Source organism: Rhipicephalus microplus, chromosome 8 (assembly GCF_043290135.1).
Source record: "Rhipicephalus microplus isolate Deutch F79 chromosome 8, USDA_Rmic, whole genome shotgun sequence".
In the NCBI taxonomy this organism is placed as follows: Eukaryota; Metazoa; Arthropoda; class Arachnida; order Ixodida; family Ixodidae; genus Rhipicephalus; species Rhipicephalus microplus.
This window is the reverse complement of record NC_134707.1, coordinates 32843877-32867002: the sequence shown is the minus strand read 5'-3', so window position 1 is coordinate 32867002 and position 23126 is coordinate 32843877. Positions and strand designations below refer to the sequence as shown.

At 43.0% G+C, this 23126-nt stretch overlaps 1 protein-coding gene across 3 annotated transcripts in view; it reads right to left on the bottom strand.

The window, feature by feature from the left end:
• FMRFa (FMRFamide related propeptide) overlaps positions 1-23126 on the bottom strand; it is a 179097-nt gene that overhangs the window by 75665 nt on the left and 80306 nt on the right. For 2 of the 3 annotated variants that reach the window (XM_075871475.1, XM_075871477.1), the window contains exon 1: positions 15405-15844. The exons of the other annotated variant lie outside the window; for it this stretch is intronic. The gene's annotated coding sequence lies outside the window, so the exon portion shown is untranslated. Of the gene's footprint in view, positions 1-15404; positions 15845-23126 lie in introns of those variants that run through there. 3 annotated transcript variants of the gene reach the window in all.

The following is a 23126-nucleotide window of genomic DNA, read 5'->3' as shown; positions in this document are numbered from 1 at the left end:
ATCAACAACATCGATGTAAGCCTGTCGCATCAATCGGTAAGAATGTATCTGAAGTGTGTATTGCTTTTTAAGATCATCTTTACAATTGTGAGAACATGAAAGACTACAGACAATCCTCTTTTGACGTTACCAGCTGATCAGTCCAGACAGCAGTGCGAGCTGTTCCGTAGCACATGATGTTTGTGGCTTTGACGAGCCATAGTCCATTCATGCATACAATCTTTTTGATCGTTCCGAGCAGCTCACTTCAATATCTATGTCACTCCCCAATGCACCCATCTCGTGTGCGCTAGAATTTTGGTGAACATCCACATCAGCTTTAATGCCATCTCTCCTGTTTTTTCTGTTTGCGAAAAAATAAAGAAGAAAAATAATCAGTTTCTGTATGGAGCAGTAGGGTGAAAAAAATCCGATCGTTGCTTCACAGTCGTTTCTAAAATTGCTCGTTATCGGAAGCTGTTTTCAAATAAACACCAATTCAACCTCTCGCTTTCCTCATCTTTTGATGTACAAACTTTTATGAGGACAGTACTGAAAAAACCTGCAAACAACGCACACACACACAAAAAGGGTGCGCATTGCGGCTTTCTTCTTATTTAGGAGAAAGCAAATTGACCATTTACCTTTGTGTGGCCCTCATTATTAACCAGTTAGATGAAATATGGAATGAGTGGAACATTCAACACTGAAGTTTGTAGTTGTGAATAATTCAGAAATATTGTCTTTAGGACTAACTAATTCAAATTTTTTTTCTTCACGATGATGTGTCAGGATAGAGATTTAGAAGCAGATTGAATGCCGGTTGTCTAGTTCATTGTTGTTTCACAAGTAGGTTTTCGTTCTTCCTTTCTTTTCTCTATCGCGCATTAGTCAAGATTGCGTAGCCGATGAGAGGTTAACCAAATGACGCGTAATATAGATAGCAGCAAAAACGTATATATGGTAGTAACAGAACTTGCTAACCTGTGCCTTATTTTAACAACACTTCCAAAGACTTTTTTGACAAGATTAACCATAGTAAAGAGAACACATAACTAGACAATTTTGCTGTATTTAGAGAAAAACTCGTCATTCATTATACAAGCGACCAGAACACACCACTGCTAATATATGCCGAAGGAAGTGACAGATATTACGCCAAAGCCAGAAATGGCACCGTAAGAAATTAACTCAATATTAGGCAGCAGGTTTTCTATTTTATTCAAAACATTTAGCTATTAGCAATGAATGTTGGTCCGGCTACACAGTGGCGCTATATTTTAGGCCTTGAAACACTGCACTTTTTTCATAATAATCAAAGTAATCACCAATTAACTGCTCAACGAGGTGACCGTGAGCATTCGCCCCATACTTTCAGACCGGCAGCACTACGAAGCGCCACACTTTTTTTTATAGGAAGCATGGTCATTGGGCTTTGATACAACCAAATATAACGAGCATGCATGACGCGATGAATATTTCAGCAAATTGGTTTTATGCTGAGCACAGGCGTTAACGTGCAATGTATTGAGGAGTTAGGTTTTACGATTAGAGATCTTAAACAAGGTTTTTAGAAATATAAATTTTTAAAATAAAGAATGCATAGTGTGAACATAGAAGCAGCTCTTACCTTAAAAAGAAATTGCGACGGGTTCATATGTCTGAGCACCTGTTTTACATATCTTCAGATTCGCCGATAATTTGAGTTTTCTACAGCACTTGCAGGTGGCATATGCAAAGCAATAGATTGTCTTTACTCGGAACCTAGTTGGTTATGCTTCATGTGAAGGAGTTATCTCGCCTATGTGCTAGATGGCATGCCAATTCTAATTTCTTCTTGATTTCGCAAAGGACGACCTGAATAGCCCCTCGTTCACTTATCTACACTAATTATTCCTGTCTTTTAAGGTTGCACCAATAAATTTCATTTTCATAGTCTGCTGTGCCGTCCTCAATTCTCTATTTTATTTGCTTGCAACACTGCCAGTTTCTACTGAGACCATAGCAGGTGGGCAAACTGTACAGATTCTATGATTGTTTAACATAGTAACAAATCTGTAATACAAAAAATAAGAGTAATATCAAATTGGAACTTGGTACATGAATAATATCTGCACTAAGTATTTCATACAAAAACACAAGTGCATACAAAATGGTAAGTGCAACAATAAGGCTGCTTATAAGGCTACTTACAAAACATACAAGTAGTACACACTGGTTTTATTACTCAGTTAAAGTGTAACCCTCTTCATAAGCTTACAGCTTTATGCTTCATAAGATATTACCAGTGAGATGTAGCTGTTAAGTACATTTCTCTTGAGAGATGTAGTTAACTGCCGTTCATGTTATGAAGATAATTGCCAAATATGCTTTCGGAAGCCAACTGGGTGAGGGAAAGTCCGAAACTTAAGTGGACAGATGTGATTCAGAAGTTTGCGGGTATAACGTCGCTGCAAAAAGCACAGGACCGCTTTAACCAGAGCGACATCAGATAGGCCTTTGTTCTGCAGTGTGGCCCACAATCATGACAGTGCCTTGAACGTACATGTACGCACGTTCATAGAGTGCCGCTTCTATGTAACTTCCTTTAAAGAGGTGCCCATATGCTAGTGGTTACAAATAATACAAACACAAACTGTCAGTTATTGGGTTACTTTTGGTGCTTCAGGCAGTGAATTACTAAATTTGTTTTATCTTCAGTGGTGGAAACCAACGTTATATAACTGTAAAATTTTAGAAGTATTGCTTTGTCACTGCTCGCGTTCGTTCAGTTTCCTAAGAAGTATGGGTTACCTCCATTTGAAGTGGCATTCAGCACTGGCGCGGGCTTACTGAAGCCTAAATGAGCCACTAAATGAACTGAAATCTTTAGCAGCTACTGAGTTAAGCGTTAATTATTTCTTACATTTTGTCTGTATTATTACTTCGTTTAAAGTTCACCTCGTACAATAAATTTGAATTCTCCAGCATAAAAGATACCTGTGTAAGTGGGTAATTTTTTTTTACATTGTCTGATTAGAGAGCACATTAGTTCAACGAAAGTTATAGCTCAAAATTAGAGTAGTTGAGCGTGCCGATAAACTACAACAAAAATAAAATGACCAACACATCATTCCACCTCGTGCAAGCCCTGTTGTTATAATTTGCTGGCTGTCCACAACTCAATTTATGCGTGTGATCGCATAATAGCTTCATTCGTGCAGAAATATGTTGGTGTCATCTAGAAAAAAAATATTGTTCCGCTTATCGCTATGATTTTTTTTTACAAGGAATATACTGGTTGATATCAAATGGGGCACATGGTAATCAGAGTGCTTGGTCCTTCCGCCGACGTTCAGAAATCGCTTTACGCTTGAACGGATTTTCAATTTTCGTGCCTTTCGAAGAAACAGAAAATAGTCGACGCTGGCGAGGCAGTCTTTATACGTCAATAGCAACAGTAAAAAAAAAAAAAAGAGGGCTCATTTTCTCTTTCTTCTTTCGAGATGGTGCTCGGTGCGTATCTAATGGTTTTTCGTAAAAGCGGTCTATTTACCGTGAAAGCTTCAAACACATGAAAAGTGAGCCGGCCTTTTCAAATTTCTTCAGATAATTTAAAGTTTTCAAGCTGTACGCAAAAACAGTGCAACATTTTTTTTTTAAGTCAGCACGATGAAAACGAGGTGTTCGAGCTGTTTGTCCGAAAAGTGCACGTTTTTGGCTTTAGACGCCATACGTTCCGACATAATTTACAATACAATAAATAAATACTCATTAACTTTGTCGTACATTTGTGAACACCGCACAATGGGGGAATGTTTGGAGAAGAACACTGATAAGGAGGTAGAAACACAATGAATCAGAGCATGAGGTTGATGTTTGGTGCATGCGTGTGACAGTCCGGCATGAATCCTGCTGGATGCTGCTGGACGTGGGAACATCAACATACGATCGCAGAGCTGATTTGCCCAGAATGAGTGCCAGAGTGCCCTATTGCTGAGCAAGGCATGGAACGGGCAAGAAAATGATCTGAATAAGTTTGCTACAGCGGATGCTGCATCCTCCAGCAGTTCAAAATGAGAGAGAGAGAGAGAGAGAGAGAGATGTTTCAGTCGTATGATAGTTAGCCCCTTTGGCTCGCGCCACGTTACGTACATCAAAGCATAGCCGACGTGGCTCGTTAGACTCTGAGCTAGTCAGCGCAGTTAGATACCGTCGTCTTTATGTCCGCGATAACTATAGTAAGCTGTCTTCCTTCAGAGACACGTGTGCCTTGTGAGATCTCTTTGGAGCCGCGGAACGTGGATATATGCGAGGTTTTTCCGGGAAGCGATAAGCCATTCAGCTGCCCTATAGCCATCGGGAAGCCAGATGCAATAGAAGCATGGTGCACACACAGAAAAGCACGAAACGCCGCGATAGGCTGTATGACGTGTTGGACGCGAGATAAGTACAGTGCATCCTGAGTATTTTGTTGCTTTTGTGTGCAGACACCAGATGGCCATGGGCTATAACAGTTGCCGCTATTGTAAGCACATATCCAAGGAAGTAGAGTCACACCTTCCGTAAGTGGGCTTATACAGAGTGCATTACTTTTGCTTGTGCTTCACAATTTTAGGTTGTTGCGGCGATATCCTGTCCTTCCCGTCGCGCCTCAAATGGAGCACATTATTTCACTCCAGCACAAAAAAGAGAAACGTCTACCGTCTTTTCTCCACAATGGTCTTCAAGAGTCCCTTTCAGTTTCGACGCCACTGACCATTGTGAAGGTTCCAGGACAGGGCACAATCTACGATGACACTCGGAAATCGAACCATACGTTCTCTTGTGTGTGATATGATTGCTGCGTGAGCATTGCTCGCGCCCATTTCTCCACTAAAACTTCTATTCCTCGCCCCGTGATGCACAGACTCCTATTTGGTGCCACCGTGCAACCGGGCGCCACCAATCAGTACCACTTGGTGTATGCACTCCATTATTGATCCCACCTTCTGGCTAAACACATACAGAAATTGTCTGCAAGCTGACAAATGAGTGCCCTGGGGTAACTATTGTGTTAGAGTTTCAAACATGAGCTTCCTAAGAGAGTTGAGTTCAGCAACCACTCACATGTTCCGCATCGATTAATTGATATGTGGGGTAACATCCCAAAACCACCACAGGATTAGGACAAACGCCGTAAGGAAGGGCTACGGAAATTTAGACCACCTGGGGTTCTTTGACGTGCAACTACAACTGAGCACACGGGCCTACAGCATTTTTGACTCCATCAAGAACGCAGCTGCCGCAGCCAAGATTCGATCTAGCGACCTGCGGGTAAGCAGCCGACATGTTACGCGTCGCTACTAACGTAATGTTCTCTGGCACATCTACGGATACTTCTTCGTGAAGATGCTCCTGACTGTCCGAGGGACTATAGCACTGGAAGCACATGGGAGGAGAGAATCTGGCATGTTAGAGTTATTGCTAATATTATTTGCTGCATATTCGCGCAACTACTAATGTGCCTGCGTCGACTATGCATGAGATAAATATACTTTTAGCAGAATAGTGCGAACAAAGCAATGACATGTCAGTCTCACACTCTTCAGAGAGCAACAGAGTACATCTCTCAATACACTACTTCATTGTTTAGTCCAGTAACCTGAAGATGGTCTTGCTAACAAGCCAATGCTGCCATCTACTACACCAATCACGAAGGTAAATAAACAGGGAACGTTCACGTTACTCATGCTCGCGGCAAAAGCATCGATGTATAATTGGACCCACCAGAATGCTCCTGTACACATCTTTTAAGGTAACATTGCGAACATTTACGAATGTAAGAGTGACTTACGGCTGTGGCTTACATTCCTTCATAGAGATATCGATGCACCTTTATCTTTCAGATAGCCTCAAACGTACCCACACCGGGAGCCTTTAACGAAGACTCGTAAAGAGGTTTCTACAGTGAGACCAGCTACAGCCTGACTCTACGCAACACAACATTTTTTTTTTCAATTCTGCACCCACGATCACAAACCGTGACTCGGTGTGGCAGCCGGAGATAAGCGGGCCCCACCCACGGCCGCATCATATGCATTGCTCTCGCTGGCGTTTGCTTTCGCTACAGACGAGGTCTCGGGAATTCGAAACCCTTTTTGCAGTCAGCCCCAAGGGGCATCATGGCGCATGCACTGCTCTCAGCGGGTCGGTAAATTCAAACAAGCGGAAGCAGAATAGAATCATGCGCTCACGACAAATTCATTCTTTCTCGCTTCTGGTGAAGCTTCCAGAGTTGAGCCTTTGTACTTAATTCAAATATATATATATATATATATATATATATATATATATATATATATATATATATATATATATATATATATATATATATATATATATATATATATATATATATATATATATATATATATTGCTGACGACGATCAGACCATGCATGCAGTGAACATTCCAAAGCGTAGGCGTGTGGACTAGTTCTATTTCTCCTTTATGTGAACTCCAAGTTTCCCTGCTGTTCCCTGTTTCCGCATTTAGCAACCTAGTCAAAGTCGCTTTGTAGCACTCCGTATAATAGCGTCCAGCCCCTCATTCCTGTAGCTGCCTCCTTGAAGTTTTCGAAAATTCTTCTCGGGTTCGTTGTTCCGGATCACATTTCACCAAATCGCTATGCTAGACAAGAAGTTTTCTTTAGATGTATTACGATGAAACCCACTTTTTCTCACCTCTCCACTACTTCCTTTTTAAGGCTTCTGTGATCTTCATTGAAAAAAAGTTCATAGTGTGTGCCAGGCTGCTGATGTCATCAGAAACCGACAAATTTCTCGTTATACCTTCTTCTTGCCGATGCAATTTGATCGAAAAATATTTGCGGTGATATATATACAGAATCGGGCACTTAAGACGCCTAAAGGCAGATGTGGAACACGTAATAAAAGCATACCCCGTCACGGTCTGGGGGAGACGGATCCTATTCATCGCTGCCTCGGTATCTGCGCAAACGTTTCCGAATTTCCACGAAAAACCCGGCGTATAAGTGTCATCCTGTTTCGTGATCGCTATATATGTCATCGCGCAGCTATGTGCCGATGCACTGGTGGGCTTTCGTGCTAACGTTGTGAAATTCTACACATATTTCATCGCCATCTTTTGTGACTTTGGTAATGGCCACGGGCAATTTATTATGCTGATCTCGCTCTCAATGAGCTTTGTGTGAGCGCCTATTTCGGATTTTCGTGGGGACGGTCATTATCCGATAATACCGAGGAATTGTCGCAATCGCATAATTTGTTTAAGTCTATGTTAAATCTTAACTAACCCTGAACGCAGGTCGAATACTGACCGTGTTGGTGGCGTACTGGAGTACACAATGGAGGTAATCACTGAATATTCAGCTATTAAAGAGGGTAGCAATTTTATTGCGGTAGGCGATACGACACCATGACCCAAAAATGTTGTCGTGAAACCGATGTCTCGATAGGTGTGGTACTTTAATACGTCGCTGCAGCAGTACGGCACTCTTACAAGAGCTGTTTTTAGAGCCACATGTTTACACTTCAAAGACATCGTACTAACAATTCGCGCTCAAAAATGTGTCAGCGTTCTGAAAGAAATGCACTGCAGAAGGATTCTCGCTGATGCCGGCTGATCTCATCTAAAATATGCCACACCCGACTGGTGCAAGCACGAATTTCCCCAACTGGAGCTGCTCAGCGCCCTTCTCCAGCAACCTTCATGCGCCTTTCGCGTCGTAAAGATGGCCCGCTCATTTCTTCTCTGCTTGAGTCCCATCACTCGGCATCACTCACCCACTTTCACTCACACGTAGAACATACGATGCATGGGGGGATGTTATTAAACAGGACATGACGGCGATGCCAACGGGAAGAGTGCGCCTAGTGTTCACTAAATTTCTATTGCCATTAGTGCATGTAATGAACCATGTGCATGTAATGAACCATGTAACCATGTAACATGTAACCATGTAACCATGTAACAAGAGCATGTAATGAACCATGTTTTAGCATCGTGCTGTTGTAACAACATGTTGGCTAAATTCTACAGTCTTGGGCATCCATACTTCCTTCAATGCTGCCGCAGATGAGAACAAGGATACTGTTTGCATGAATTGCTGGGTGGCTGCCAACATACGCTCCCACAAGGCCTCGTCGGCACCGTTCAATGGATTCCATATGTAAGAAGAACGTCGTTCACTGCATTATGAGCGCACGTCTGTGCCTCCTCTTTTATCGTACTGCGATTTCTCGAGCTAACGTTTAGAACATGGGATATATACCACGTCACCCACTTTTTCATGTGTGTGAAAGTACAGTCGCGGCCACTGTTAGAGGGAACGCGGCATGCGTGGCCGCTCTCTTCGGGCCACAAATCGGATGCCGCGATAAGTATTGCAACGCAAGCGCAATCAGCGCCAAAGACGATTTGGTTGCGCGTCGTGTTCTATGTGGTGCCTCACATGCGCAGCTACCGCCACCTGTGGCGCTGATTGCGTTTGCTGCGCAATAGCTCGCATGGCGCCCGTTATAACGCTCCGTGGAGCGCGGCCACCCGCTCCATGTTTAATCCAACAGTGGCCGCCACTCTACATACACGCCGCGTCAATTTAGGCGACACTAGACGACGTGGTAACTAGCAGCATTCGTTTGGCGAACCGTGCACAACGTGCGTCTTGGACACGTCTTTGAGTGCGACATATAGGCATTCAGGGCACGTAGTTCGCGCTGAACAAGCCCATAGATGAGTGTTAGTATCGATCGTTACATGATTACTGATAAGAAGCGAAAAAGCGCCATAGTGTAAAATGCATGGCCTACGCTGCCCAGTTTGGATCGGGCAGTTTCGCGTGCATATCGGTTCGCTTTGAAGCAGGCGGGCAACCAGTCGATGACGCCACAAAATCGAATCAAACCAACCCCCCCCCCCTCCTACAAAAAAGAGAAAGGTGAGGTTTAGTACATTCGAAAGTGTGTAAACTCAGTACTAAGTTTCTAAAGGAGGCAGCCAAACTTTCTGCGCACGCCCGGGCCCCTGCAACGAGCATTCCATCATGCGGATAATGAAACAACAAGTTAAAAAGGCGTGAAAGCTTTAAGGCTCGGGGAAACTGGCGAGGTCCGGGATATTGGGTTAGAATAACTCAATTTGGGACCACCTTTCACAAAACTGCGGAACGCCGAGTTCGTGGAGAGAGCTCTGTTGGGATCCTCACATTAGATGCGAGTTTCCTTACACGCGTTGTAGCTCGTGCGATGTCGGGTGCCTCTCTGAATGCGTCTGCCGTGTCGTATACTGCTCTTTAAGCGTGAAGTCCGAGGTGTAGCCGGGACGAGAGACCTTTCCTTCATCTTTCTTTGCCCGGAGTCTGAATAAGAAGGTAGGCAGTGGGGTATGCGGGAGGAAGTTGAACTGCGGGCCAGGTGAAGAGAAACACGTGACGTCAAAGGTGCAGTTGCTTTCGTCGCTTGTTTGTGGTGTTATTTCGGTTAATCTCTCACATCGTTAAATTATGCAAACGTAGTATTTTAGGCCAACAAAAGAGAGCTTAGCAGCTTTGTAAACCAGGCAGGGTGGATAATCAGGCGGATTCAACACCACAGTCAGAAGGTATAACGTTCAGAATAGGACGATTGCTGAAGCTGCATATTCAGTGTACGTTTAGGTGTATTTTAGGTGCAGGTACAGAAAAAAAGTGGAATTTAAGTTGTTTTTTTCACGGATGCGTGTTTTGCCATTAGCACTCCGGTATGTTTTGGTGGTCAGTGGCCGATGTCGCGAATATATAGTTTTGTCATAGGACGCCCCTACAAGTGTAGAAAAAAAAACAAAGACGTTCACAGCTCTGTCAGCTCGATAGTTTCTGTTCTCTGGTATTTGCTGGTGAGTAGCACGAACTTGTTTTGATACATCGTCATGTACGTAATGACCACTTTTTTAATGTTTATTCAGTGGAACTGAAACCTATTTATTACCCACAGAAGAGTGCCAAATATTGTCGAGCATTGACCCATTTAATAATAAGAGAAACATGAATGGCCTGTTAATCCGGCTGGTCTCCTATGAAAAACGTTTTATCTGTATTTGTTAGTCTGGGGGAAAACATAAACTGAACCGCGCGAGAGTTTTGCCTTAACGCGAACGTAAAATTTATTTCTGAGACTGAGCTTCGCGGGGAGCCATTCTGACGTCTACGTCAATTTCTTTCGCTGCTAGAACTGCGCTGGCACAGTCGCTAATAGAAGAAACTCTGGATTACACTTAGAGTCGAGGTTAATTGTAATGTCGAACATGTGCGGCTATGAAAAGACAGTCCTTTAGCGTATGTCCGAAGTCGTAGCTAAGTTTTGAATAAAATAGCTTTATCCTTTGAGGGTAATTAATTACACGTGAGCCTGGCGAGACCTTTTAAAGAGATGAGAAACGAGATAAAAGGGTTAATCTTAAAATGAATAATGAAAAAAATATTACACGTGAAGCAATGAGCCTAATGCACAGTGGCCTCAGTTAACTGTAATCCTCCGTCTTTTACGAAGCTGAAAGGCAGCGCGAGCTTACCCTTTCAAAGCGTCCGCGTCGGATGGGGATTAGAGCATTATTAAAAATGATTATACCACAGCAGAAGAACTCAGATGGATTACCAAGGAGTAGCAGTAATTAAGCTCCACTCGCTGAATGAAAGGTAAAAAAAAATGAATTAAACTGATGCGGGAAATGAATGGTTGGAGATATTCATGTCCCCTTAGCTTTTACATTTTGCTTCTGCTTTTAGAAAAAGCGAAAGAAAGGAACGCACGAGTTTAAGCTCCTCGATAATCTCATAGGATACGCTTTCTTAATCCGAGGTTGCGTGATTGAAAACCGGCGCTCTCACCCTTTATTCATGGGGCTCGGTACGCATCAGCCCTTGTTTGATTATTTTTGTGCTAATATTCAAAAGAGATTGCCATTAGGTGAACTTCGATGACAGTGGTGAATCGAGCGCGACGCCACCGCAGTTCGTACTTTATGATTCCACACGAGCTCTTAGAAAAGCCGTGCAAGCGTGGTATTTTAGACGAGACCAGAGTTCCTTAGTAGGGTTAACAACAGCCCCTATACCGTCGGAAAAGTATAGCCTTCTTTTGATCTGCGCCGCTTCCTCCTCTCCCCGCCGGAGCAATCTCGTGGCGCGTTACAGAGGGCGCCACTGTCGCAAGCTAAAAAAAAGAAACAATGCGCCGGAGAGGAGGCGGCGAGAGAGAGCGCAGATGGCGATACTTTTACGAAGTACAGAGGCTTTAGGGTTAATGGGACAGAGGTCACGTAATGGAAGAACGCCAGGAGTAAGTTGAAGCGAAATGCCTCATTACCAATTATAGGCTTGAAACGTAAAAAAGTCACTTTCACAATGCTATGATTCTCCAATTTAATATGACTTTATTGATTCATTGGTCGCGCATATATACTAGCAAATAACTTGTAGCGCTTAAGCAACACAAGGAGCATTAAAGGGAGAACCAACCCAATTATTCGGTGTTGTGATGCATACCTATGTGCTACTAACATGGCCGAAAATCTACCCTCGCGAAGACGACCAGATTGAGGTGTTGTAATTATTGAAGAGCAATTGTTTAAATGTTTCTCTTGTTCACAGTATGTGGGTGCATCAAGCTGATCGGAATCCAACCTGTGTCCCGGAGTTGAAGCAGTGACACGTTACAGCCGCTAAGAAAACGTGATTGAGCTTTAGTTGGTAAGTTCGGAGACTTCAAACGTGTACATTCTAAGGCCGCAATTTGAAGAATATATAAATATAGATCTACTGTGTGCAAGTTACAAGACAGAATGCGTGGTCACATGTTAGGACGCAAGTATAGCTCGCTCCACCTGCGCTGGCTCAAATTTTTACGCCCTTATCGGCGTTTTGTGGTCTAATGCGTAGCACTTTACATTTGCAGGTTTAAAAAGAGTCATACACTTTAGAGTGAGCTCTAACTCAAAGTGCTGTTAGATTAGAAGTATTTGATATATTGCAATGATTTTGTCTATCGTGTGTTTATTGCATTATATGACACAAGATTATGACATATTTATACGACAGAATATATCAGTTTCGCTCACAGCGTGGTACGTTGCGGATACCTATATTTCTACATTGCAGTAAAGTGTTGGCAAAAAAAAACTTTTTGTACCTACTTGATGACGCACTTGGAACGCGAGGGCAATAGCAATACAAGAACCAAACGCCTCAATGTTCACCGCAAAACAGAGTTAACATTTTATGCGGGACGCTCAGGCGAAGCCGTATGCTCGAATCTTCCTCTGAAGACTCCTCCGCACACAAGCACTTTCTTTGAAGCCCAGGACGGTCAGTTTGCCATGTGACCCGCTTAAGCTAATCTGTAACCTCGCATATATATCCCGGCTCAACTGCCGTGCTGTCGGAAGGCAAATATTACGGCACACACTCGCACAACACGCCTAGCTCGGCACACACCCCCGACCCCGCTTTTTTTTTCCTCCGTGATTTAGGAGTTCACTGCGTCGTGCTTTCTTAGCTCACTCGCCGCCAAACCGCCCTGGTTAATTAAAGCGGCCGACTGAAGCGCTCTGTCAACAGCTCCTGGTGTGGCACCGGCTGACGGATGGGCGACGGATAAGAAGCCGCGGCGAGGCCTTGCTCGCTTTCTCATTTGAGTCACATCGCTCCAATGTCAATCTTATTTCTCTTCGCTTCACTTCACTGCTAACCTATGTATTGTTGCTTTTTTTTAACAAAAGATTCTAGACTTAACTGAGACATATCCACGGTAAGTAATTAGACTGTCCCGTAAATAATATCGCCAACCACATCAACCCAGGAAGGGCCGAATAAGGTGCCACTCCGACTACCGACTATAGTTTATATTCATTGTCTACCCGCAAGCATATCTTGAAGACACAAAACGGACGAAGCAATCAGGCACGAAACACACTTGTACACACATGCACGGGAAAGTCGGCACAAAAAATATATGCGTCGAGATATGGACGTGAGGCGTGACACAACCGCTTGCTTATCATACATGAAGGCACAATGTCAAATTGATTGTGCGTTTTGACGGATAAGATTTTGAAATGCATAGCAGCGACAGGACGATGACACATGAAGAATGCACGCATGAGTCCGTACCAACTTGTGCAGTTTCATGCTTGGAAGTGGCAACACGTATTCTATACATCCACATCATTTCACGTTGCTCTTAAGGCATAATGAACTAGACAAAAACTGCATATGCTCAGTAAGTTTATGTATTTCATGAGTAAAAGCATCGTTGAGTAAGATGTACTTTGCGCTTTATCATGCGTAATTGCACGACCCTCTTAGTCGCATTAAAAAAGCTCGGTATGTTTTAAGTCAGAGTTAATTGTAGCGCTTTATCCAGTTGAATGATATTGGTCCTGTTTTCTCTATCACATGTGACAAAGCAGCGAAAATTGGCTTTCAGCACAGCCCAACATTATGAACATTTTTTCTTGGTTTTCGATAATGGTAAAGGAGCAATCAAGAAAAATAAAAGAAATCGTCTATTGAGTATGTCATTTCTTTATTAATTTCCTACTTAAGTGAATATTTCAGACTGCGAAAATTGCTTCTGCTTCAGGCTTTTGGCTGCATTGTCACTACCTCTGGAGACGTAGCGTAATCTCTAGAATTTGTTTCGACACATCTCGGAGTTAGAGAGCAGTAGCCGAGCTTATCAAAACAGATAAATTCATCCTTTACGACGTCACTTGCTCTTCATTCAAATATTATGCTCACAAGCTCATTATTAGAAACATGATGCGTACAAAAATAGCGCTCTCTCTTTCTTAACATAGAAGCTTCGAATGACGTCATTTCCTACTACGGGGGTTTACTAAATTCGTGCACAGAAACGAGCAACATATAGGGCACTCTTAATTAGGTCATCAATAAAGTGCTGCTTATAACGAAGAAATTTGACTGTCGTCGAGCTTCCGGTCGGTATCTAGTACATTACGTGGTACGTTAATTAATAATGAAGGAAGTGACGCAACAGCCTGTTCTTTTTGAGTGCGCAGCACTTTAGCACTCTGGCCTGTCCTATGTTATCATCCCTTGGCGTAGTGCAGGCAACACCTAGTATGAATAAAAGAGGGAAGGAAGCCAGGGAGAACACCACATTCTACCGAGCTTTTTTTTTTTTTCAGAAATTCACAAGAGATAGTTATGATGCAGCACTTTACACGGTATTCTTTATTGCTTCCCTCTTTTTTTTATTATGTGCGGCTCACAGCTATGGCGCGGCACTTTTCTCTTTTTCTCCTTATTCAAATTCACTTCATCGGAAGCAAGGGAGAAATAAAACGAGAAAAAAAAAGAAAAAAAAATAGCAAGCAAAACAGAACTAAATAGAATTAAATATAGATGAAAGAAAGAATATTGAAAAAAGAAAAAGGAAGAGGGAGAGGAGGAACGAAAGAGAACATATAGATAAAAGAAAGCTACCCAGCTCCTTATATTACAGGATTGGCAGCAGTCTTGCCAAACTGGCTTTTTTTTTTTTTTTTGGTCCTGTCTCTTCATTGCACATGAATGATTAGTTACGCTGTGTGATCTAAGTTTGTCTGTTGCTTTGCACAAATCCGGTGAAAGAAAAATTCACACTGCTTAGAACTGGCTAACCTCCTCGTCCTTCCTCCTTTCCCACACTGTTTTAAGGCACTGTCACGTACTTTTGAAAGTGTAGGGAAGATAGACTACCTCATAATAACGATCAATTTAATTCGTTTCGAACTATGCAGTAAATATTTACAGCCTACAACTGCAGCCTACCAAAGAAAAGTCTTCAAAGAATCTGAAGTAAACTGGTTATGGATGAGCTATTCAATTTTTGCGCATTTCACAGTGTTTTAAAAGCACATGTATTAGTTGATGGCGAAGACGGGAACTGAGTATAATTTACTACGTCAATTCTGCAAAAGTTCCTCGTAAGCTACGCTGTCTCAATACCTGTATGGCCGAGACTAGCTGATACTGCTGAAAAAATTTCGCTCCTCAACTCTTTCGCACGTTCTATCTTTAAGGATAGTAAAAAATTCAGAAAAGCAAACACTTTCCTTTCCTTGAAATAAACCTACGATGGCGATGCCATTATTGCTCCGCCACATATAATCAAGACGGCGTTCTCATTGCCGAGTGAGAACTGGATGCGACGGAAATAGAAAAATGTGCATACTTCACTGAGCGCCATACACGTTTGAGTGGAGGTTACACACTTTTATGTCAATTTTGTTCGCTTTCAACTGGTAGATATCTTTTCCAATCGGGATGTGCAATGCACGCAATCTTATCCGAATAGGCTTGGTAGGGAGATGACGTTAGCGTCCCATCTTTATCCAAGTTAAACGTAAAACAAATAAAATGGAAAGCAGAATTCAAGACTCACCGAATCTTGGGAAAGATGATGTATGGGCGTGGAGGTTGGGTGTCTACGTTCGCGAGGCCAAAATCAGCAAAGATAAGAACGTATAAATAAAATATATTATAGTTGCCGATGTTGTTCGTCCTTTCAATCTAAGCTGTGGTGAAAACCTGCACTTCTCAAACCATCGGTGGAAAAAAAAAAGAGTTCTGGAACGTCAGACAACCACACCGTTTTTCCAGCGCTGAATTCGCTGAATCTGTCACCGTTATCTTTCGTCAACGGGAAGCGTTGCTCAGCTTCGCACGAGTCCTAATTAACTGCGTGAACTTTTTCGCCCATCAATAGTGATCCAAAATGTCTTCGTTTTGTTTCCTCTCTTTCCGCCGAAAAAGTTCTTCGACTGGGTGATAACAGCGCTCGCTTACCACCGTCTCCCTGAACGGTTCCTACCGGTAGGCGAGCGCTTGACGCTGTGAGTAGCGTATCTCTAAAGCCGTGCCTTTTTAAACGGCGTTTTTAGACGTTGCAAACGGGTGGAGTAACGGGACACCGTAACGGGCCAGTGAAGAGGCGTTACCGTTTCGGACGAAGGTGCTCTCTGATTGGTCGACGCGAGGTCGGTGACGTTGGTAGACGTAGCACAACCTTTGGGAAAGCGTGTGACGTGATAAAAAATGCATTGCCTTGCCAATTCAGATTGCGGTCACGAGCAAACGATGGTTGAAGAAGGAAAGACGAAGAAATAACTACACCCTAACTGCCAAGAAGTAACTACAGCTTAACTTAGATGGCTACAAAAGCAGTCCAGGAGTACCTGAGAGCTACCGGTTGAACGTTTTGGAAAAGGTGTTTGTTTGAAAGCGTAGCCCCGAAAGCGTTTCTAACCCTAATCATATATCACACTTGCGTGTAGCTACACAATGTCATGACAAGAATGACAAGATTTCTCAGAGGGGGCTTCCCGCAAGAACACGTGGCTACCCCACCCCACCCTGTATTTGCACTAACTCGTGAAACGGCTAGGCGACAAATCTGAGACATGTGGTGCGATCTACTGTGCTAACAATAAAGGGGGAAAGAAACGGGGTGTGTCACGTCGAAGTGGCAAAACACGTATACAATCTCGTTCCTCTCGTTGTTCTCGCTACCACTTTTTTTTCCGCGATTGAAAGTTTCAGAATCTTATTTGCGTGCTCCTCGTCCTCGTAAACCGTGCTGGCTGGCGACGTGATTACACGCAATGTCCTTAGTGGTCCCGGCGCCGCGTTTGTTTCCGCGTTGAGGGCCTCACATGATGCCTGCAGCTCCATCTGTAGATGAATGATGTGCTTTACGGCTGCCGTTGAATGGAATTGAACTATCGACAACCTTGCGTGCTTTGACAGCGACATCATTTATGTCGTAAAGTATAGTTTCTTCCAAAGCATCCGCATTATTTGCCATCTTCGTGGTAATGATGTTCTGGTTGGTAAAAGTGGCATGTAGGCTCTGCACACATGCTTATAAGTACTACGTTCAAACAGAATCCAACTTTGAACATTTGCGAAAAAGACAATTTCATAACGTAAAAATATTGCGTAAACCTTACGTTTTACATTACAAAGCTCCTTAAGGGCCATAGAGTTTTATGAAGACAGATGCTCACTCAGGGCATAAACCTCTGTACACTGTATTTCTTTACCAAGAAATGGAGAGCAATTATATTGATTTCTATAAGGCTAGTGAAGGCAGCCACACAAAAGAAGAAACTTTTTAATAACAAAAGGTGGTGAAACTGATATAGAACGACCCGCCTCGTATATACAATGTACATGGCAGCCTACCGTATTCAAGTCAACGCAGTTATGATTGATATGTGGGGTTTAACGTCCCAAAACCACTATATGATTATGAGAGACGCCGTAGTGGAGGGCTCCGGAAATTTAGACCACCTGGGGTTCTTTAACGTGCACCCAAATCTGAGCACACGGGCCTACAACATTTCCGCCTCCATCGGAAATGCAGCCGCCGCAGCCGGGATTCGAACCCGCGCCCTGCGGGTCAGCAGCCGAGTACCTTAGCCACTAGACCACCGCAGCGGGGCAAGTCAACGCAGTTAGACCAAAATTAAAAACCTAATTTATTTTCGGCAACTCGCGGATATGATCGATTGAAATATTATCACTTATTACAGTATGCGTACCTTCTCGTACGTCTTAGAAATTAAGTATGAGAGGAAGAGCGTAAATATTGCTACGTTGATTGCTTGGCTCATCAAACACTTGCAGGAAAGCAAACTTCCCGCCTGCCTTAGTACCTTACAAGCTTCACCGGCAAGTGTCACACTTCTCCAAACTTTGTCTTCTGAAGTGAACTTTGGTTTGCCGCTTAAAGTCCCCCAAGAAAAATGTTACCTAGTCGGCCTGCTAAGCTGTGTTCCTACTTTTATTTTAGTTTACTGAAATATATCTTTTTCACGGCATCGAAAATGAAAATATTGAACTGAAAAAAAGTAAAGCATGACAAATTTTATGGTCTCTAAAAATTTCGGCCGTGGAGCTATACAGACATACTTATACTTTCCCTCATTACCGGGATTGCGTTTTGGTCATGAAATATGCACTCATTACTGGAAAAAACCAGAAAAAAAAGGAACGGGCAATTTGTTTCAATTTTCATCGCAATGACCCGTCCGGCCTATAACTGACATTCTTCCAGCATTCCGTGAAAGGCGTGCACTATTCCTTCGTTAATTCCGGGGTATGTAGAAATACGTTGCGTTCACAGAAATTTTTGACGAGGACTCCCCTCATTTCATTACTAGAGCCTGGACCTTATTGTGAACAACCACTAGGCAAAACATTCATCTGGAAAATTCGCTTATTAACATTTTTCCTGTAAATTCTAATAATAGACATAGTTTGTAAAATGAGTCAGTCTGGATCATCACTTGTCTGTTCCTTTTGTCACCAGTTTTGTAAATATTTTTTCATGCTGTTGTATTGGGTGTCAGGCTTCTTTTACGGAAAAAATGCCATATCCATCAATTTTGAAAAAAAAAAAAGTTTGGAAAAAGGTGTTAGGAGCAGACACTACAATAATTGGGTTCAGATTTTTTTCATTTTCAGTGCACCGACATCAACCAAGAACTTGTTCTCAGAGCCTCTTCATAATTACTACGTGATGGCAAATTTGTTATTTGGAATATTCATTATATCTGGGAGCGCTTCACCCTGGTCACCATGGTATACTCCCTAATGCACGAACCCCTTTGTCATGCCGCGGTTGTTTCAGCACTATGATCTTAATTAGAAGTCTTAAAGCGGTACGCGAGCCATCCCCTAATATCTGTTGAAATGATCGTAGTATGCCGCTTGAACTCCGGCCCATTGGCTGCAGATCACGAGATTTGTCATGGCAAGTGCTTTCTGCAGTAATAGAAATGTCACCAAATGTCACCAAATGTAGACTGATTATCAGTGTTCTACAATAAAAATTCAAGGACTTTGAGCGGTCACCTGAGGCACCGCCATCATAATCGATATAGAGCGGGAAGAGACAGGGGTTAATCCCCTCTCGCCGCACCTCGGCCGGTGAAAACTGCCGGACTTTAAATAAAGTTTATTTATTCATTCATTCATTCACATTAGCATAGTTGTTGCTTTCCTTCTATTACAAGCGTAGAAACATTTAAGTTAGTTCGGCACACATGATACGAGACTCATGCCCTGTGGGTGAAGTTCTAGATTAATAGAATGCAAGTCTAGAAACAATAGGGTCGACGAAGGTATTTCATCATCGAGCTGAACGTCTCTGAGCTACGGTGTAAGTTGCTGCCATGCATCAATTTATAAGACTGCTGCAAGAAGTTGTCGCTTCCTGGGTTTGTGTTACACGCTGTCACGCTTGAAGGAGCTTCCACAAAACTTCAAGCAGTCTTTGATATAGTAGAGATGCAGAACCAGATATTTTTGTCGAGAAGGGGAGGGGGGGGGGGCTCTATTTATTAATACTTTACGAATGTTTGTTTGCATGTGTATCTATATGATCTATGTATGAGTACAGATGCCGAATGGCAAAATCTCCAGGGAAGGAGGTTAACACCCATCCTTTCCGGTCACCCTCCTTTGGTAACGTAGGGTGCCCAAGTAGCCTCATTTAGAGAAAAAAAGTGTTTGTCGTTCTGCAGCACATTTCATGCAGTGCCTCAAGTTCTAAAGTTTTAATTGTTGTGTGTCTTGCGTAAGTCTATTCAACTTTTTTTTATCTTACAATGTGAATTAAACGTTTATAGATCAAAATTGCGCAAGGGCAACTTGATCAGTTTACAAACACAATGATCGGCGAAAGCCAGTGCTAGAGCTTATGACCTTGAAAGGTAATAACTCACAAAATAATCATGAATGAATTACCGAAATAATGGCAGGTACGTATAAGTAAATTCACGGTATCAAATATATAGTGCGAATTTCTTAGTGTTATCAGAAAGTTTCGAAAAGAAGTGAAGATAGTACAATAAAAGAGATGTAATGTACTAATGTACGTATTCATGGAGTTTTTAAAATTAGTTCTGATAGCAAAAGTCGCAGTGAAGATAGAAAATGTTAAAAAAAAGCAGATTTGCTCTAGGCTTTCCCGGAACTTTCGCAATCGAACAATACCTGAAGCGTTTTGCTCACCTATACAAACTTGACCCTTGTCGCAGCAACACCTGGCCGTTAGACGAACAGCAATGTAATATAGGCGATGAAGAAGTCCCACTCGGTGGTTAGAGAAATACACATTCACATAGAGAGTCTAAAAATATGGGCCAAAGGTCAGATATAAAACAAAGAAAAGAAATTTTAGAGGCCGTCATTGCATGTTCCTGTGTTCTCACACCAGGACCGTAAACTGTCTTGTGTAAACGTCGAATGCTGGTCATGTTTGGACCTGACGTAGATTATGGTGTTGCACACGCATCGCTGCTTTATTGCCCTTTTATCTACCGCTGTCGGGCCTGCCACGCGAACCGCTATGAAGAAGCGGTTGTACCGACTACCAATTCAAACATGACTTTCACGTAAGTGGAATGCTTCGCCAACTCTTGTGGCTCTTTCTGCAAAAGAATTTCGCAGTTCTTTTTATAACGATAATGTTCACGTTTAATACGCATTGACGTCACTTAGCCGGCTATTTTGTTATACGCCATTCGGAATAAGAAGTCACGTTTCATATCGTTCTGTTTATCTCGATGAGCTCAGAGGAAGCTGAGCATTATGCTACAATGTGCCGTTTGATGACACCACGTGGAATGTTTCACACACGTCATACACAACCGGAGCGAGATCCTGAACCTTGCTAATGCTACGCATTCCTTCCCCTCGGCGTGCCGAGCGTTTTCGAACACATCTTTATGGTCCATAAACCACGTGCGCGAGCGGGAATTTTTTTTCTTGCAGTTGGCTTAAGGAGTGACTCACTAGAACGACAAAGCGTGCCATGGCTTGGTGTTATCATTATGAGCAATTAGTCACAACGTTAATCACCGCCGTGCTGGCCTTTGTCATGGCCGAATACTAAAATGACCCGCATGAAAACACTCCGATTGCGCTTAGTTGTTGGACTAAGGATCCCGAATAGTCGATACTATGAGACAGTCTCGGGTAGGACGTTCACCCTAAAGAAAGCCTGCATATAATAAAGCCAAAGAATGTGCGGGGGCGTTAACTGTACAGGCTTGCTTCAAGTGTGTTGTAGCAATTTTGATATAAATGTAAAAAAAACGAGGACAAGAATACAACTTGCATTCGGCAGTGACGGAACCTAAAGCTTCAGTCCCTGCCGGCGGCATTTTGTCTTCAACGAGGGTAAAACAGCGGTGTGTTGTCAGTTTATTTCCTCTATATCTCACCTGAATTCACCATCTCCTGGTTTTCATTAAGGTTGCCTCAAACTAGAAAACAAGACCTCAAAATTTACGTCCTTTGTTCTTGTTAGAGAATCACTCATAAAAACATGTGAAAGGCATGCCATGAGTACAAACCCGATATGAATCCGCCCTGATTGCGATCAATATTATTACCCTTGTAACACCCATACCAGTTAAAGTACCAGTGACAATATGGGAAGGTCGCAGGATCGGTCACTGCCAGCGTCAAATTGTTTTTCGGTCGACATTCGTCACGTTTACACCACAATTATTACAATACACTTATGACCGTAAACTTCACGTTGCCTCTACTGCTCTTGGCTTCATTACCTTCTGGTATTCACCAATATAAACTAGCGTTTTGAACGTTTGGTTTCAATCAAGAGATGCGAGCGCAGCAGGGAATTCAACCTGCTACCACGCGTCAAGCGGAGCAGAGGCAAACATATTGCGTTACCGCAAAGTGTTTACGCTTGCTTCGTTATTGCATTAGCTACAAGGAGAGGCAGCTGCTCTCTTCCTTCTCTTTGGTAGCTCTAGTACGCATTTTTGCGTAGATCGTCTGGGCGTGAATGGGGAACGGACGTTAGACGAAAGTGGGCTACTAGAAGGCCACATCTATTTCTGTCTCTGAAAAATATGACTAGAACAAGAAAAAAAGGCTGACAAGACATGACGTCTTGGAAGACAGATGTGTTGGAGAAACCCGGCTCGTGATGTCGAAAACACTCGATACCGCGCGCACGGCCGGCGAATGGTTGCATGCAGATCGTCAATGCGGGTGCAATGCTCGAAGTCGTGCAGCTGTTGTGCGTAGTAGGTTCGTGAAAGAAACACGAAACCGAAGGCCCATTATCTCTGCGTTATCGTCCGGCCACCTGACACGGATACGCGGTGCCTTTTTCGTCCAGCCACGCTTGGAATTGTCATTGTTGCAGATACTGAGCACCCTGATCGAAATAGATGGCGGATATTTCAGCATTCTGAGCGAATCATGACTTCAGACGTTCATGTCTCTTGGTCCTCGAACGAGTGCGTGTGAATCTTTGTGAAGCGTGAACATTTCTATACTGCTTGGAATTTTTTTCTTTGAGTTTCATGATTGCGACTGTAAATATTAATTCATGTGTTAATTTTGTACTGTCTTGGGACCATGTCAAGTTGACAACATAAACTACAATATGTGAAAATAAGCATGCAGTAAAAGGCCCACATATAGTTGGACACAACTTGAGCCTTCCACGGCTTTTGTTTTTGAGGGCGCATAGAATTGGGCATGTCCCAATGACGAACGCTTTGAAGAGGCTTTATAAGCCGGACAGCACCGCTTGCGGAGAACCCTGCCGAGAATTTGAGTGCGAGAATGTTTTTTCGCGTGTGGAAGCAAATGGCTTTTGCGCATTGGTTGTCTAGGCGTGGAAGACTGCTTAGGGCAATCCTAACGGTGTCGCTTTGCGGTCCAGTTTAGTACGCGTACCTTGAGGGCCTTAGTGGCACGTTTTTCAAGCATGCATGATAGTCGTTCATGCTTTTCTGCGTAGGGTAAGCGCTTAAAACGCAAGAGTGGAGCGTTGACGAATGTGCACTAAAAGCGCTGAGTATGCGACAATACTGGTCACTCGTACTTGTATGGCCATTGTAAGCAGATCATTAACAAGACTGTCGTAAGCAGGTAGGAAGTCTGCCACAAAAGATAACTTCTTCAGCAATTCATGCGCATGTCCTGCCGATCACAGGTACGCTAATAACTCGAAAATTACGTCGGAGCCGCAATGAAAGCGAGTCGATACCATAGTTTCTAATCTGATTATTCATGCCTAGACGCAAAAAGAGAATACAGACAGGTCAATACA